The 14,131-nt window shown below is 46.4% G+C and overlaps 1 long non-coding RNA gene across 1 annotated transcript; it reads left to right on the forward strand.

Moving 5' to 3' along the window:
* The first annotated feature begins 5,442 nt into the window (after positions 1 to 5,442).
* Positions 5,443 to 13,876, forward strand: LOC145876151 (uncharacterized). The gene is made up of 3 exons (XR_014391439.1): positions 5,443 to 5,618; positions 12,971 to 13,017; positions 13,433 to 13,876. It is a non-coding gene; the product is annotated as an uncharacterized LOC145876151 (long non-coding RNA).
* The last annotated feature ends 255 nt before the right edge of the window (positions 13,877 to 14,131 follow it).

The raw sequence follows: 14,131 nt of genomic DNA on the forward strand, positions 1-14,131 counted from the left end.
CAGTCTCCAGACCTTAATCCCATAGAAAATCTGTCGAGGGAGCTGAAGGTTCGAGTTGCCAAACGTCAGCCTCGAAACCTTAATGACTTGGAGAAGATCTGCTAAGAGGAGTGGGACAAAATCCCTCCTGAGATGTGTGCAAACCTGGTGGCCAACTACAAGAAAGGGTTTTGCCACCAAGTACTAAGTCATGTTTTGCAGAGGGGTCAAATACTCATTTCCCTCATTAAAATGCGAATAATTGTATAACATTTTTGACACGCGTTTTTCTTGATTTTTTTGCTGTTATTCTGTCTCTCACTGTTCAAATAAACCTACCATTAAAATTATAGACTGATCATTTTTTTGTCAGTGGGCAAACGTACAAAATCAGCAGGGGATCAAATACTTTTTTCCCCCACTGTACTACCCACCACTGCGACCTGTACGCTCTCGTTGTCTGGCCCTCGCTTCATACTCGTCGCTAAACCCACTGGCTCCAGGTCATCTACAAGACCCTGCTAGGTAAAGTCCCCCCTTATCTCCGCTCACTGGTCACCATAGAAGCACCCACCTGTAGCACGCGCTCCAGCAGGTATATCTCTCTGGTCACCCCCAAAGCCAATTCCTCCTTCGGCCGCCTCTTCTTCCAGTTCTCTGCTGCCAATGACTGGAACGAACTACAAAAATCTCTAAAACTGGAAACACTTATCTCCCTCACTAGCTTTAAGCACCAGCTGTCAGAGCAGCTCACAGATTACTGCACCTGTACATAGCCCATCTATAATTTAGCCCAACTACCTCTTCCCCTACTCTATTTATATTATATATTTAGCTCCTTTGCACCCCATTATTTCTACTTTGCACTTTCTTCCACTGCATATCTACCATTCCAGTGTTTTACTTGCTATATTGTATTTACTTTGCCACCATGGCCTTTTTTTGCCTTTACCTCCCTTATTTCACTTAATTTGCTCACATTGTATATAGACTTATTTTTCTACTGTATTATTGACTGTATGTTTGTGTAATACCCTTGTTTGAACCAAGTATTGAGTTTATTTGTTATAATTAATTGGTGTTATATTTAAAAGATGATTGAATTGCTCCTAAACTGTAATGTTGTTAATGCATTATGCTTTTTGAAGAAATATTTATTTAATGTGTAAGTGAATAGTTTGTTTTACTTTGAAGTTTACGTTTTGACCAATAAGGTCGCTTGTTAAGTTGTGGCCAATGGGAGTTGACCTGGTTAACGGGAGGGAAAAAGACATTGATGAAAGGATGGACGTTTTACCTCAGGACGGTTGGTGAAGAAAAATTATAAAAGAAGACGACAGAACTACAACAAAACCCATAGCTACTAAGACATGAAGGGAAATACATGTTTTATTTAATAAAAGAGTTGTTATAATTTAGTTAAAACTTAGTAAAGACTGAAGCTACCGTCTCGTCGTGGAGGTATTAGCCAGCCTTGAGGTTAGCCTAGCATCGTCTGACACCGGGAGATAATTGCTTGGGAAGCTAAACGAGTTCGTGTTGCCATGGGGATATCGGTTACGGCTAAGGAGTACTGTCTGCATGGGTAGCTGTGCTGCCTTGGACTTGGTGAGGAAACCTGCATGGAACTGCCATACTTCGCTGAGGGAATATCTACCAAGTCGTGAGTAACCACAACTTGAGGTGCTTATAAATAAATACATTGGTAATGGTGAGAGGTTAGCATGTTTTGTTGTAGCATCTGTTATTGGTAATGGTGAGAGGTTAGCATGTTTTGTTGTAGCCTCTGTTATTGGTAATGGTGAGAGGTTAGCATGTTTTGTTGTATCCTCTGTAACTTTCTCACTCATTATTATTCATGATCTTTCTCAATCATGGCAGTCACAGGCTTGATGTAGTCATTGCAGTCAAAGAATATGGGACCAAATACTAAACTTTTGACTAATTTAATACACTATGAGTGAATTGGTCAGAAAACATATGACTTCTTTAAATAGGGGGACTAGATGCATAAAGTGCTTTCATTTTTCTAAATGGTGAATCAGATATATATGAAAATATCCTCAAATAAAAGGTGACATTATATACTGTCACCTCATATGAAACATTTGATCTGAAATCCAAAATGTTGGAGTTTAGAGCCACATTTAAAATGTTATCTTCACTGTCAAAATAGATATGGTGTGGACTGTATACTCAATACAATCTAAATCTGATACCTCACTGTCTGTCTTTTGACTGATACTGCTTTTAAACTGGTCTGGTCAGTCTACTCAAATATTTGTACTATACATGTTTCTATCTGCAGGCAAAACTTTGATAATTTGTAATTTATAATATGATACTTTAATGTATGAGTAGATATGGCAGGTTTCAGGACACTGATGTATCTGAATATGTTGAAGAAATATACTGCCACTATTTTCACCAGCCAAAGAATAGCAGTGTGGTTTTAATATGATTTGACTCTTTGCAGGCTGTCAGGCTGTCTAGTCACAGAGGAAGGCTGTGCTTCTCTGGTCTCAGCTCTGAGGTCAAACCCAACACATTATTTGTAAACGGGTAACAGCGTAAACAGAGGAAGCTAAGCGTATCATTTTAATACAAAGTGTCTGTCATTGTATTTCTTCTGTGTTGGCAGACTCACTGGCTGTAAACTCACAGACACATCCTGTAAAGTGTTGGCCTCAGTTCTCAGTTCAAACCACTCACACCTGAGAGAGCTGGACCTGAGTAACAATGACCTGAAGGATTCAGGAGTGGAGCTGCTCTCTGCTGGACTGGAGGATCCCCACTGCAGACTGGAGACTCTGAGGTTAGTATTCCTGTAGTTGGTCAACAAGTGTTTCGTTGTCGTCTCTGTTATTGGTAATGGTGAGAGGTTAGCTTGTTTTGTTGTAGCCTCTGTTATTGGTAATGGTGAGAGGTTAGCATGTTTTGTTGTAGCCTCTGTTATTGGTAATGGTGAGAGGTTAGCATGTTTTGTTGTAGCCTCTGTTATTGGTAATGGTGAGAGGTTAGCTTGTTTTGTTGTAGCCTCTGTTATTGGTAATGGTGAGAGGTTAGCATGTTTTGTTGTAGCCTCTGTTATTGGTAATGGTGAGAGGTTAGCATGTTTTGTTGTAGCCTCTGTTATTGGTAATGGTGAGAGGTTAGCATGTTTTGTTGTATCCTCTGTTATTGGTAATGGTGAGAGGTTAGCATGTTTTGTTGTAGCCTCTGTTATTGGTAATGGTGAGAGGTTAGCATGTTTTGTTGTAGCCTCTGTTATTGGTAATGGTGAGAGGTTAGCATGTTTTGTTGTAGCCTCTGTTATTGGTAAGGGTGAGAGGTTAGCATGTTTTGTTGTATCCTCTGTTATTGGTAATGGTGAGAGGTTAGCATGTTTTGTTGTATCCTCTGTTATTGGTAATGGTGAGAGGTTAGCATGTTTTGTTGTAGCCTCTGTTATTGGTAATGGTGAGAGGTTAGCATGTTTTGTTGTAGCCTCTGTTATTGGTAATGGTGGGAGGTTAGCATGTTTTGTTGTAGCCTCTGTTATTGGTAATGGTGAGAGGTTAGCATGTTTTGTTGAAGCCTCTGTAACTTTCTCACTAATTATTGTTCATGATCTTTCTCAATCATGGCAGTCACAAGCTTGATGTAGTCATTGCAGTCAAAGAATATGGAACCAAATAGTAAACTTTTGACTAATTTAATACACTATGAGTGAATTGGTCAGGAACCATATGACTTCTTTAACCTCTCTAGGGCAGGTGGCACCAAATCGTCCCACCTACGTAACAGCCAGTGTAATCCTGTGGCGCGTTATTCAAAAACCTCAAAAATGCAAAAACTTCAATTTCTCAAACATATGACTATTTTACACCATTTTAAAGACAAGACTCTCGTTAATCTAACCACACTGTCCGATTTCAAAAAGGCTTTACAACGAAAGCAAAACATTAGATTATGTCAGCAGAGTACCCAGCCAGAAATAATCAGACACCCATTTTTCAAGCTAGCATATAATGTCACATAAACCCAAACCACAGCTAAATGCAGCACTAACCTTTGATGATCTTCATCAGATGACAAACCTAGGACATTATGTTATACAATGCATGCATGTTTTGTTCAATCAAGTTCATATTTATATCAAAAACCAGCTTTTTACATTAGCATGTGACTAGCATGTGACTAGCATTCCCACCGAACACTGCCGGTGAATTTACTAAATTACTCACGATAAACATTCACAAAAAGCATAACAATTCTTTTAAGAATTATAGATACAGAACTCCTCTATGCACTCGATATGTCAGATTATAAAATAGCTTTTTAGGTGAAAGCACATTTTGCAATATTCTGAGTAGATAGCCCGGCATCACAGGGCTAGCTATTTAGACACCCAGCAAGTTTAGCACTCACCAAAGTCAGATTTACTATAAGAAAAATGTTATTACCTTTGCTGTCTTCGTCAGAATGCACTCCCAGGACTTCTACTTCAATAACAAATGTTGGTTTGGTTCAAAATAATCCATCGTTATATCCAAACAGCGGCGTTTTGTTCGTGCGTTCAAGACACTATCCGAAAGGGTAAAGAAGGGTTACGAGCATGGCGCAATTCGTGACAAAAAAATTCTAAATATTCCATTACCGTACTTCGAAGCATGTCAACCGCTGTTTAAAATCAATTTTTATGCCATTTTTCTCATAAAAAAGCGATAATATTCCGACCGGTAATCTGCGTTTAGGTAAACAGACGAAAGAAATTAAAGCATGGGGTCGACTCGGGCACGCGCCTAAGCCCATAGTACTCTGATCGGCCAATTGCCAAAAGCGATAATGTGTTTCAGCCAGAGGCTGCCTCGATATCGTTCAGCTTTTTCCCGGGCTGTGAGAGCCTATGGGAGCCGTAGGAAGTGTCACGTTAGAGCAAAGATCCTCAGTCTTCAATAAAAAGAGCCAAGATGAAACACAACTTGTCAGACAGGCCACTTCCTGCATGAAATCTTCTCAGGTTTTTGCCTGCCATTTGAGTTCTGTTATACTCACAGACACCATTCAAACAGTTTTAGAAACTTTAGGGTGTTTTCTATCCAAAGCCAATAATGATATGCATATTCTAGTTACTGGGTAAGAGTAGTAACCAGATTAAATCGGGTATGTTTTTTATCCGGCCGTGTCAATACTGCCCCCGAGCCCTAACAGGTTAAATAGGGGGACTAGATAGATAAAGTGCTTTTATTATTCTAAATGGTGAAACAGATATGTATGAAAATATCCTCAAATAAAAATACATGTTTCTATCTGCATGCAAAACTTTGATCATTTGTAATTTATATTATGATACATTAATTTATGAATAGATATGGAAGGTTTCAGGACACTGATATATCTGAATATGTTGAAGAAATATACTGCCACTATTTTCACCACCAAAGCATAGCAGTGTGATTTTAATATGATTTGACTCTTTGCAGGCTGTCAGGCTGTCTAGTCACAGAGGAAGGCTGTGCTTCTCTGGTCTCAGCTCTGAGGTCAAACCCCTCACACCTGAGAGAGCTGGACCTGAGCTACAATCACCCAGGAGACTCAGGAGTCAGACTGCTCTCTGCTGGACTGGAGGATCCACACTGCAGACTGGAGAAACTCAAGTATGTAGAGGGTTTATGTCAATGTTCATATCAGACATGTTGGACTTTTCAGGCTAGTTAAGACAAACATTCTGACCACCACTTGGACAAAGCTATATGCTGTGTGTGTGTGTGTGAGTGTGTGTGTGTGTGTGTGTGTGTGTCCTGTGAGTGTGTGTGTGTGTGTGTGTGTGTGTGTCCTGTGAGTGTGTGTGTGTGTGTCCTGTGTGTCCGTGTCTTGTGTGTCCGTGTCTTGTGTGTCCGTGTCTTGTGTGTGTGTGTCTTGTGTGTGTGTGTCCTGTGTGTGTGTGTCCTGTGTGTGTGTGTTTCACAGTGAACACACACACACACACTCACACACACACTCACACAGGACACTCACACACTCACACAGGACACTCACACACTCACACAGGACACTCACACAGGACACTCACACACTCACACAGGACACTCACACAGGACACTCACACAGGACACTCACACAGGACACACACACACACACTCACAGGACACACACACACACACTCACAGGACACACACACACACACTCACAGGACACACACACACATTCACAGGACACACACACACATTCACAGGACACACACACTCTCACAGGACACACACACTCTCACAGGACACACACACACACACACACACACACACACTCACAGGACACACACACACACACTCACAGGACACACACACACACACTCACAGGACACACACACACACACTCACAGGACACACACACACACACTCACAGGACACACACACACACACTCACAGGACACACACACACACACTCACAGGACACACACACACACACTCACAGGACACACACACACACACTCACAGGACACACACACACACACTCACAGGACACACACACACACACTCACAGGACACACACACACACACTCACAGGACACACACACACACACTCACAGGACACACACACACACACTCACAGGACACACACACACACACACACTCACAGGACACACACACACACACACACTCACAGGACACACACACACACACACACACTCACAGGACACACACACACACACACACACTCACAGGACACACTCACACACACACTCACAGGACACACACACACACACACTCACAGGACACACACACACACACACTCACAGGACACACACACACACACACACTCACAGGACACACACTCACAGGACACACACACACACACACTCACAGGACACACACACACACACACTCACAGGACACACACACACTCACAGGACACACACACACACACACTCACAGGACACACACACACACACACACACTCACAGGACACACACACACACACACACTCACAGGACACACACACACACACACACTCACAGGACACACACACACACACACACACACACACTCACAGGACACACACACACACACACACACACACACTCACAGGACACACACACACACACACACACACACACTCACAGGACACACACACACACTCACAGGACACACACACACACTCACAGGACACACACACACACTCACAGGACACACACACACACTCACAGGACACACACACACACTCACAGGACACACACACACACTCACAGGACACACACACACACTCACAGGACACACACACACACTCACAGGACACACACTCACAGGACACACACACACACACACACACTCACAGGACACACACACACACACACACACTCACAGGACACACACACACACACACACTCACAGGACACACACACACACACACACTCACAGGACACACACACACACACACACTCACAGGACACACACACACACACACACTCACAGGACACACACACACACACACACTCACAGGACACACACACTCACAGGACACACACACACACACACACTCACAGGACACACACACTCACAGGACACACACACACACACACTCACAGGACACACACACACACACACACACTCACAGGACACACACACACTCACAGGACACACACACACACACACACACACACTCACAGGACACACACACACACACACACACACTCACAGGACACACACACACACACACTCACAGGACACACACACACACACACACTCACAGGACACACACACACACTCACAGGACACACACACACACTCACAGGACACACACACACACACACTCACAGGACACACACACACACACACACACACAGGACACACACACACACTCACAGGACACACACACACACTCACAGGACACACACACACACTCACAGGACACACACACACACTCACAGGACACACACACACACTCACAGGACACACACACACACTCACAGGACACACACACACACACAGGACACACACACACACAGGACACACACACACACACACAGGACACACACAGGACACACACACAGGACACTCACAGGACACACACACAGGACACTCACAGGACACACACACAGGACACTCACAGGACACACACACAGGACACTCACAGGACACACACACAGGACACTCACAGGACACACACACAGGACACTCACAGGACACACACACACACTCACAGGACACACACACACACTCACAGGACACACACACACACTCACAGGACACACACACACACTCACAGGACACACACACACACACACACAGGACACACACACACACACACACAGGACACACACACACACACAGGACACACAGGACACACACACACACAGGACACACACACACACACACACAGGACACACACACACACACACACAGGACACACACACACACACACACACACACACACACACACACAGGACACACACACACACACACACAGGACACACACACACACACACAGGACACACACACACACACACAGGACACACACACACACACACACAGGACACACACACACACACACACACAGGACACACACACACACACACAGGACACACACACACAGGACACACAGGACACACACACACACACAGGACACACACACACACAGGACACACACACACACTCACAGGACACACACACACACTCACAGGACACACACACACACACACAGGACACACACACAGTGTGAGTGTGTGTGTGTGTCCTGTGAGAACACACACAGGACACACACACACACAGGACACACACACACACACACACACACACACAGGACACACACACACACACACACACACACACAGGACACACACACACAAAGGACACACACACACACACACACAGGACACACACACACACACACACAGGACACACACACACACAGGACACACACACACACAGGACACACACTCACAGGACACACACACACACTCACAGGACACACACACACACACACTCACAGGACACACACACACACACACACACAGGACACACACACACACACAGGACACACACACACACACACACAGGACACACACACACACACACAGGACACACACACACACACACACACAGGACACACACACACACTCACACAGGACACACACACACACACTCACACAGGACACACACACACACACACACACAGGACACACACACACACACACACAGGACACACACACACACACACAGGACACACACACACACACACAGGACACACACACACACACACACAGGACACACACACACACACACAGGACACACACACACACACACAGGACACACACACACACACAGGACACACACACACACACAGGACACACACACACACACACACAGGACACACACACACACAGGACACACACACACACAGGACACACACTCACAGGACACACACACACACTCACAGGACACACACACACACACACTCACAGGACACACACACACACACACACACAGGACACACACACACACACAGGACACACACACACACACACAGGACACACACACACACACACAGGACACACACACACACACACAGGACACACACACACACTCACACAGGACACACACACACACACTCACACAGGACACACACACACACACTCACACAGGACACACACACACACACACACACAGGACACACACACACACACACAGGACACACACACACACACACAGGACACACACACACACACACACAGGACACACACACACACACACAGGACACACACACACACACACAGGACACACACACACACACAGGACACACACACACACACAGGACACACACACACACACACAGGACACACACACACACACACAGGACACACACACACACACAGGACACACACACACACACACACACAGGACACACACACACACACAGGACACACACACACACACACAGGACACACACACACACACAGGACACACACACACACACAGGACACACACACACACACAGGACACACACACACACACACACAGGACACACACACACACAGGACACACACACACACAGGACACACACTCACAGGACACACACACACACACACTCACAGGACACACACACACACACACTCACAGGACACACACACACACACACACACAGGACACACACACACACACAGGACACACACACACACACACAGGACACACACACACACACACAGGACACACACACACACACACACAGGACACACACACACACACACACAGGACACACACACACACTCACACAGGACACACACACACACACTCACACAGGACACACACACACACACTCACACAGGACACACACACACACAGGACACACACACACACACACAGGACACACACACACACACACAGGACACACACACACACACACAGGACACACACACACACACAGGACACACACACACACACACAGGACACACACACACACACACAGGACACACACACACACACACAGGACACACACACACACACACAGGACACACACACACACACACAGGACACACACACACACACACACACACAGGACACACACACACACACAGGACACACACACACACACAGGACACACACACACACACAGGACACACACACACACACAGGACACACTCACACACACAGGACACACACAGGACACACACAGGACACACAGGACACACACAGGACACACAGGACACACACAGGACACACACAGGACACACACACACACACACAGGACACACACACACACACACACACACAGGACACACACAGGACACACACACACACACACAGGACACACACAGGACACACTCACACACACAGGACACACACAGGACACACACAGGACACACACAGGACACACACAGGACACACACAGGACACACAGGACACACACAGGACACACACACACACACACAGGACACACACACACACACACACACACAGGACACACACACACACACACACACACACACACACAGGACACACAGGACACACACACACACACACACACAGGACACACACACACACACAGGACACACACACACACACACACACAGGACACACACACACACACACACACAGGACACACACACACACACACACACAGGACACACACACACACACACAGGACACACACACACGGACACACACAGGACACACACACACACACACAGGACACACACACACGGACACAACACACACACACACGGACACACACACAGGACACACGGACACACGGACACACACACAGGACACACACACACACACAGGACACACACACACAGGACACACGGACACACACACAGGACACACACACACAGGACACACACACTCACAGGACACACACACACACACACACTCACAGGACACACACACACACTCACAGGACACACACACACACACACACACTCACAGGACACACACACACACTCACAGGACACACACACACACACTCACTCACAGGACACACACACTGGACGCACACACACACTGGACGCACACACACTGGACTCACACACACACACTGGACTCACACACACACACTGGACACAAACACTGAAAACGCTCTTACCAACGCTTGACCAGTGCGTGTTTGTGTCCAGTGTGTGTGTGTGAGTCCAGTGTGTGTGTGTGAGTCCAGTGTGTGTGTGTGAGTCCAGTGTGTGTGTGTGAGTCCAGTGTGTGTGTGTGAGTCCAGTGTGTGTGTGTGAGTCCAGTGTGTGTGTGTGAGTCCAGTGTGTGTGTGTGAGTCCAGTGTGTGTGTGTGAGTCCAGTGTGTGTGTGTGAGTCCAGTGTGTGTGTGTGAGTCCAGTGTGTGTGTGTGAGTCCAGTGTGTGTGTGTGTGAGTCCAGTGTGTGTGTGTGTGAGTCCAGTGTGTGTGTGTGAGTCCAGTGTGTGTGTGTGAGTCCAGTGTGTGTGAGTCCAGTGTGTGTGTGTGAGTCCAGTGTGTGTGTGTGAGTCCAGTGTGTGTGTGTGAGTCCAGTGTGTGTGTGTGAGTCCAGTGTGTGTGTGTGAGTCCAGTGTGTGTGTGTGAGTCCAGTGTGTGTGTGTGAGTCCAGTGTGTGTGTGTGAGTCCAGTGTGTGTGTGTGAGTCCAGTGTGTGTGTGTGAGTCCAGTGTGTGTGTGTGAGTCCAGTGTGTGTGTGTGAGTCCAGTGTGTGTGTGTGTGTGAGTCCAGTGTGTGTGTGTGTGTGAGTCCAGTGTGTGTGTGTGTGTGTGAGTCCAGTGTGTGTGTGTGTGTGAGTCCAGTGTGTGTGTGTGTGTGAGTCCAGTGTGTGTGTGTGTGTGAGTCCAGTGTGTGTGTGTGTGTGAGTCCAGTGTGTGTGTGTGTGTGAGTCCAGTGTGTGTGAGTCCAGTGTGAGTCCAGTGTGTGTGAGTCCAGTGTGAGTCCAGTGTGTGTGAGTCCAGTGTGTGTGTGTGTGTGAGTCCAGTGTGTGTGAGTCCAGTGTGTGTGAGTCCAGTGTGTGTGTGTGTGTGAGTCCAGTGTGTGTGAGTCCAGTGTGTGTGTGAGTCCAGTGTGTGTGAGTCCAGTGTGTGTGAGTCCAGTGTGTGTGTGTGTGTGAGTCCAGTGTGTGTGTGTGTGTGAGTCCAGTGTGTGTGTGTGTGTGAGTCCAGTGTGTGTGCGCGAGTGAGTCCAGTGTGTGTGCGCGAGTCCAGTGTGTGTGCGAGTCCAGTGTGTGTGCGAGTCCAGTGTGTGTGTGTGTGTGTGTGTGTGTGTGTGTGTGATTCCAGTGTGTGTGTGTGCGATTCCAGTGTGTGTGTGTGCGTGTCCTGTGTGCGTGTCCTGTGTGCGTGTGTGTGTGTGTGTGTGTGTGTGTGTGTGTGTGTGTGTGTGTGTGTGTGTGTGTGTGTGTGTGTGTGTGTGTGTGTGTCCTGTGTGTGTCCTGTGTGTGTGTGTGTGTGTGTGTGTCCTGTGTGTGTGTGTGTGTGTGTGTGTGTGTGTGTGTGTGTGTGAGTTCAGGTGTATCCCTCAATGACTGTCTGTTTTTCTGCTTACCGCTACAGTGTGGAACATGGTGGAGAGAACAGAATGAAACCTGGACTTAGAAAATGTGAGTGTTGACTGCTGTGAAGAATATGACTAAGAATAAGTCTTAATTCAAGTTAAGTCAAAGACCACCATCATTACTGACTTGGTCATATTAAATATCATCTGTAGTTCTACAGAAGCACAAATCAGGGACACCAACGTTTACAAAGAGTTGATATGACAGTGTGTGTGTGTGTGTGTGTGTGTGTGTGTGTGTGTGTGTGTGTGTGTGTGTGTGTGTGTGTAATTAATGTGAATAAGTGTGTATTATATTACCATACAGTATAACATATGATCATTCAACAAGTCTCAAGTTACCTTAACTTCTCCTTTTGATACCTAGAAACATCTACATTAAATGAATTAGTGAAAAGTGAGTTAACATTCTAATGTGAATGATGATGATTTCTAATATTGTGTCTGGTTTCATCCATCAGATGTCTGTGATCTCAAACTGGACCTAAACACAGTAAACAGACGCCTCTCTCTGTCTGAGGAGAACAGAAAGGTGACATGTAGGAGAGAGGAGCAGCCGTATCCTGATCACCCAGAGAGATTTGAGGACTGGGAACAGGTGCTGTGTAGAGAGGGTCTGACTGGGCGCTGTTACTGGGAGGTAGAGTGGAGTGGGAGGGCTGGTATAGGAGTGACATATAAAGGAATCAGCAGGAGAGGAAGGGGTAAGGACTGTTGTCTTGGATGGAGTGACAAGTCCTGGTGTCTGTTCTGCTCTGACAACAGTTACTCTGCCTGTCATAATAATAACTCCACTACCATAGACGTCCCCTCCTCCAGCTGGTATAATAATAACTCCACTACCATAGACGTCCCCTCCTCCAGCTGGTATAATAATAACTCCACTACCATAGACGTCCCCTCCTCCAGCTGGTATAATAATAACTCCACTACCATAGACGTCCCCTCCTCCAGCTGGTATAATAATAACTCCACTACCATAGACGTCCCCTCCTCCAGCTGGTATAATAATAACTCCACTACCATAGACGTCCCCTCCTCCAGCTGGTATAATAATAACTCCACTACCATAGACGTCCCCTCCTCCAGCTGGTATAATAATAACTCCACTACCATAGACGTCCCCTCCTCCAGCTGGTATAATAATAACTCCACTACCA

This window comes from Salmo salar, unplaced genomic scaffold (assembly GCF_965601325.2).
Source record: "Salmo salar unplaced genomic scaffold, fSalSal1 ptg000465l, whole genome shotgun sequence".
Lineage (NCBI taxonomy): Eukaryota > Metazoa > Chordata > Actinopteri > Salmoniformes > Salmonidae > Salmo > Salmo salar.